This window comes from Pongo abelii, chromosome 18, assembly GCF_028885655.2.
Source record: "Pongo abelii isolate AG06213 chromosome 18, NHGRI_mPonAbe1-v2.0_pri, whole genome shotgun sequence".
NCBI classification, from domain to species: Eukaryota; Metazoa; Chordata; class Mammalia; order Primates; family Hominidae; genus Pongo; species Pongo abelii.
This window is the reverse complement of record NC_072003.2, coordinates 89,021,129-89,027,447: the sequence shown is the minus strand read 5'-3', so window position 1 is coordinate 89,027,447 and position 6,319 is coordinate 89,021,129.

Genomic DNA, 6,319 nt, shown 5'->3' with positions numbered 1-6,319 from the left:
GCCTTCCCGGCCCTGTGTCCTCCTCAGCCCAGGCTTCCGGGAGGCCACATCCTCGGTCCCCAACCACTTCCATGGGAAAAGGATGAGAAATTCAGGCAAAGGGTGCGGGCGCCCAGGCAGCTCCTGCAGGCCACGCCTCCCTCTCGGTTCCAGCAGCCCTGGGATACTTTTCCCCAGACCAAGCTCGGCTTCCTGCCTTGACCTCACCCGAAAGCTCCTCACCACCGCCCTGAGGTTGGCTTGTCTGCAGTGTGGCGTGAGGCCTGAGGTCACCCAGGCTGTCTGAGGGGGTACAGGGCTTAAACCTGGAACACCCCAGTTCAGCCCTTGGCTGTCACATAGCGGCACCCTGGCAAAATAACAGATGGCTTCCAAGCAAAGGACGCAGGGAGCCAAGAAAGATCACAGAGTTTGGGAATTTGAGTCTCTGAAGCCCAGGGCGATTTTCACGGACCCACTGGGATCTCCAGCCACAGCCCTCGGCCGGCTTGGTGTCTCCTGAGTGACAGCCCTGACTACAGCCTGCCCCAATGGAGAGAAACCACAGAAGGAAAAGCCGATTTCTCTGTGGCACTGGTGTCTGGAGGCTGCCTGCCCCTGCTCAGGCATCAGCCCGCAGTAGGCCCAGGTACAATGGAAGGATCCCGCAGGCCATGTGGAGCCATCTGTCCAAGGCTCCCCCTCCCAGCTTTTCCTGCAGGGCCCAGACACAGGAAATGAGATCCCCACATATACATGCAGGAATAATAACCGTGTTCCCTGTTGAAATATTAGACAATGCAGATAGGGAGTAAAAACAAGTTTCCAGACCCCACAGCAGCCCATCACCTCCCCATATCTAACCCTCCAGCTTTTTTTTATGTGCAAATTTCTTTTTATTGTCAAAAAAAAAAAAAGGTGCCTAACTCTCAGAGCCCTTCCCACACTTGAGAGGACTCTTCAGTATCTGCATGCCAGGCTCATCACGCGGGCCAGGACAGGGACCCCGCGCCAGGCTTATCACGCGGGCCAGGCCCAGGTCCCCGCGCCAGGCGCATCAGGCGGGCCAGGCCAGGGACCCCGCGCCAGGCGCGTCAGGCGGCCCAGGCCAGGGACCCCGCGCCAGGCGTGTCACGCGGGGCCAGGCCCGGGACCCTGCCTGGCACGGTCGGAGCACCACAGATGTTGGAGCAGATGGTTTCTGTTCTATAACCTGCTTTTTTCTTTCTTATTGACAATATTGCATTCAATGGTTAGCCTGGATCCCCTCATCACGAGGTTACCCACGAGACCCTCTGATTAGCGCCGACCCCCACGGCTATCCAGAGGCTTACACATGATCAATTTTAGGAGCAACAATGACACATTTGTGCCCAAGTGCCCTGTGTGGCTACCCTGGCATCCAGGACTCAGATACTTTTCAGAACCAAGTGCCTCTGCCTCAGCCTCTCCCACCACCCAACTCCTACCTGTCCTGCAAAGCCCAGCCCAGTCTGAACTGCCACCCAACTCCTACCTATCCTGCAAAGCCCGGCTCAGTCTGAACCATCACCCAACATCCCTCCCTGGGCTCCCGGCCCACACATCCACAACATTAGTTCCACTGTCAAGGGCTGTGCTGCCCATGACCTCGTCCACCCTGGACCAGGAGTCCACCGAGGCCTGAGTTAACACCAGGACAGGTCCCAACACAGAGTCTAAGACAACAAACTTCAGGCGGATGAATGAAGGGCAGATCAGTGAATGAAACGCAGCTCTGATGGCTGCTCTCTGGTCCTGGATCTGCCTCGAGGGTGTCATCTCCATCAGTCACAAAGTCCCCATCTCCCCTTTCAGTCACACTGGCCGCGAGGCCAACTGGGAGCAGGGAAACCTGCCCAGGGCCTCCAGAGGTTCCTGGCAGACCCCAGCCCCACTGCTAATGCCTTGAGGCACATCCCCTGGAGCCGGTGCTCTCCCCCACACTCCGACAACCCCTTGTCCCTGAGCCAGGTCCAGAGCCCATGGCCTCCTCCCTGGCCGTCCTGAGCACACAGCTGGTATGCTCCAGTGGACCGGTCCGGGGGCTCAGTCCCCACCCCTGAATGCAGGGTCCTCGAACCTGCCCTTCATGTGGAGAGATTGTCCCAGAAGGTGCCTCAAAACAAGAAATTGCGGAGGGTGGGGGGTGGGGGTTACTAACAGGATTGTTTAACAGGAAACAGCTCTCCACATGTCCGGATGGGTGCTGCTTTTTTTAACCTGGTTGCAAACCTACCCTCTTCTTTTCTTTCCTCCTAAAGAAAGGTTATTTTATCTTAGAACATCTGCAACCTGTCTGGATCAGATTGTCTTCCTGCCGGATCTGACGTTGATCTTATTTGAGAAATCGACCACGTCCAGAGGAGGCCACGCCGGCTGTTGGCTGAGACAACAACACACCTGGCCAGTCTCAGATCCTCGGTGACCTCGTTACAGCCTCAGAGACCTGGGGACTGATGAGGGGGCCTTTCTCCTCCACCACACTCAGCACATGCAGGCACGCACGAGCACACGCCACACACATGTGCCAAATACCACAGACACGTGCACACACTCATGGAGAGACAGCCCACACGCAGACACGCCAGGCACCCAAGACACACAAGCACAGACACAGGCCACCCCAGGGCAACAACTGTTCCAACCAGGGGGTCCCCTTCCTCCACTTCCTTCCCCCAACACCGTCTTCTGGGTGTGGATGAGACCCCCTTCTCAAGACGCCCTTCTCCTCGAGGTGCGTTCTCGTGTGCAGCCCCGGGCCGCCATCCCTCCTACCCCTTGTCTGCATGCAGCCAGGAGCAGACCGTCCCAGCCCCCAGCGTCTCTGCCCAGCAGGAGACACCACTGCTGGCGAGAGACATGGCTCAGAGAGGGCATTGTGGTGCCTGAGACCACACAGCAGGGGTGGAGCTGGAACCCAGAACCCCGCTCAGAACCCAGTGCTCACGCCTTCCTCGGCCCATCCAGGCCCTGGGGTGGAACTGGAACCCTGCTCGGAACCTTCCTCGGCCCGTCCAGCCCCCGGCGTGGCTTGATGGCTTTGCTGCCCCTGCCCAGAATGTTCCCAGCAGACCCTCAGGAGCACTTACTGTGGAGGGGCCCAGTCTTCACAGCTCCTGTGCAGTGAGACCCAGGGGTCAGGGTCCCTGCCCGGGACTGCACGCTGGGGACACCGTCCGGGACTGGCTCTTCCTCACCCGCATGGGTCCTCCTGAGCCAGGACCCCTCTGTGCTCAGACCCAGGCACCAGCCATCCCAGAGTCCCCAGGACTTGGGCTCCCGGTCCCACTGTCTCCACTCCTGGGTCTTCTCTTCTTCCTGACTGCCAAGCCTACTGACCAGCAGTGGCCCTGGGCCCCTGGACCACTTCCCCGGCCCCCGGACTGCCTGTACCCACTCACCTCCTCCTGTGCCCCGCTCACCTCCTCCCGTCCCCACTCACCTCCTCCCGTCCCCACTCACTTCCTCCCGTCCCCGCTCACCTCCTCCCGTCCCTGCTCACCTCCTCCCGTCCCTTCACCTCCTCCCGTCCCTGCTCACCTCCTCCCGTCCCCGCTCACCTCCTCCCGTCCCCGCTCACCTCCTCCTGTGCCCAGGGACCACCTCCCGTCCCCTCTCACCTCCTCCCGTTCCCTCTCACCTCCTCCCGTGCCCCACTCACCTCCTCCCGTCCCCTCTCACCTCCTCCCGTCCCCGCTCACCTCCTCCCGTCCCCGCTCACCACCTCCCGTCCCCGCTCACCTCCTCCCGTCCCCGCTCACCACCTCCCGTCCCCGCTCACCTCCTCCCGTGCCCGCTCACCTCCTCCCGTCCCCGCTCACCTCCTCCCGTCCCCGCTCACCTCCTCCCATGCCCAGGGACCACCTCCTCCCGTCCCCGCTCACCCCCTCCCGTCCCCGCTCACCTCCTCCCGTGCCCGCTCACCTCCTCCCGTCCCCGCTCACCTCCTCCCGTCCCCGCTCACCTCCTCCCGTCCCCTCACCTCCTCCCGTCCCCGCTCACCTCCTCCCGTCCCCGCTCACCTCCTCCCGTCCCCTCACCTCCTCCCGTCCCCGCTCACCTCCTCCTGTCCCCGCTCACCTCCTCCTGTGCCCAGGGACCACCTCCTCCTGTCCCCGCTCACCTCCTCCCGTCCCCTCACCTCCTCCCATCCCCTCTCACCTCCTCCCGTCCCCGCTCACCTCCTCCCGTCCCCGCTCACCTCCTCCCGTCCCCTCACCTCCTCCCGTCCCCGCTCACCTCCCGTCCCCGCTCACCTCCTCCCGTCCCCTCACCTCCTCCCGTCCCCTCACCTCCTCCCGTCCCCTCTCACCTCCTCCCGTCCCCGCTCAACTCCTCCCGTCCCCTCTCACCTCCTCCCGTCCCCGCTCACCTCCTCCCGTCCCCGCTCACCTCCTCCCGTCCCCGCTCACCTCCTCCCGTCCCCGCTCACCTCCTCCCGTCCCCGCTCACCTCCTCCCGTGCCCGCTCACCTCCTCCCGTCCCCGCTCACCTCCTCCCGTGCCCAGGGACCACCTCCTCCCGTCCCCTCTCACCTCCTCCCGTCCCCGCTCACCTCCTCCCGTCCCCTCTCACCTCCTCCCGTCCCCTCTCACCTCCTCCCGTCCCCGCTCACCTCCTCCCGTCCCCTCTCACCTCCTCCCGTCCCCGCTCACCTCCTCCCGTCCCCGCTCACCTCCTCCTGTGCCCAGGGACCACCTCCCCAGCCCGCGGACCACCTATGCCCACTTGCCTCCTCCCAGGCTGCCCTTTTGCAGACTTGCCCGGCCTCCCCACCACACTAACCCTCTGGGCCTCACTTCCTTCCAGTGTCCTGTCGACTCCCCAGAACCAACCCCTATAATCCTGAGGTGCTGCTGGGAGGCCTGACACTGGGCGGCTGCTGTCCACGAGGTCCATGCACTTGGATGAGCAGCTGAAGCGCAAGCTGAGCAGGGCCTCGGAAACCCCTGGGCCCGTGAGTGCCACCTGCTCATGACAAGCAGGCTCTGCCCTGGGCGAAGGCCCCTGGCTAATGGTGCCACTGCTGCTGGGGGCTTTGTACCTGACTGGGAGGCCAACTCCTCAGACGGCAGCTGTGGGGCCACTGGCTTCTAAGCCTGTGTCACCACTGCCGTGCTCCACTGAGGCTCTTCTGAGACCCGCACTCTCTACCCCAGTGCCGCCCCTCTGCTTGGCACTGCCGCCTCTGTGGCCACACGCCTTCCTGTTGCCCACCTGTCCCCTCAGCCAGTGTGCTCCAAGGTCAAAGGAGGATTCCGGGAGAGCACAGTGTTGGGTCCGGCCCGTGCTTGAGGGAGGAGCTTGCACAAGGGTGAGCATCAGGAGATGGGCACCAGATGGGTGGCTGCTGACCACGGGGCCAGGGCAGGAGCAGAGAGGCCCGGAGGAGACTGTGGTCCTGTGGGAGGCGATGGCAGGAGCTGTGTCCCTGGGGCCAGTGTCCTCAGGCCATCCCAACTGATGGACGTCCTGGTTTTAGTCTTGCTTGAGTCATTGGAGGCTTTTGATGCTATTCTTGGTAAAAAGCCGGCCTGGAATGCTGCTCGGACGCTTCCCTCCGCTCTCTGGTCCCTTTCATCAATAGCCTAGTTCTTCTCCCTCCTCCCCGGGAGGCACCACCCTTTCTGGGGAGTTACTCAGAAGGGCAGGTGCTGCCAGGGGCTGTGCCACATCAGAATTGTCCCCCAGCACCATGGCCTTGGTGGTGCCCCTGCAGATGTGGAGCCTGAGGGTAAGACAATGGGGAGGCTGGACAATGGCTGGGCCAAGTCTCACACACTCTCTACTGCCCTGCCCCTCTCGCCAGTGCAGGAGGCGCCTGAGATTGGCTGTGACGTCCAGCTGCCCAGGAAGGGGGTCTGGAGAAGGCTGTGGGATGCCAACCCCCTCTCTCCCTGGGCCACCTCCAGAGAAAGCCCCCAGGCCCTCCACCACCACAGCCCTCCCCCTGCCCACTCTGATGCTGTGGGAAAGAGAGGAGCTCCCGGGGTCCCTTCTGGCACCAGGCTTTGCCAGCGTCTCGTCTTCTCCACGGATCCCCTAGCCGCAGCCCATGAGGCACCTGCCCAGGTACAGGTAAGGGGAGAGGCCAGACTGTGCCAGGAATGGAAATGTGGGGAAGGTCAAGGGAAGAGATGCTTGATTATTTTTAGACAGAGTCTTGCTGCGTCGCCCAGCCTGGCGTGCAGTGGCGTGATCTCGGCTCACTGCAACCTCCGCCTTAGTTCAAGCGATTCTCCTGCCTTAGCCTCCTGAGTAGCTGGGACTACAGGCGCCTGCCAACACACCCAGCTAATTGTTTTTTTTGTTTTTTTTG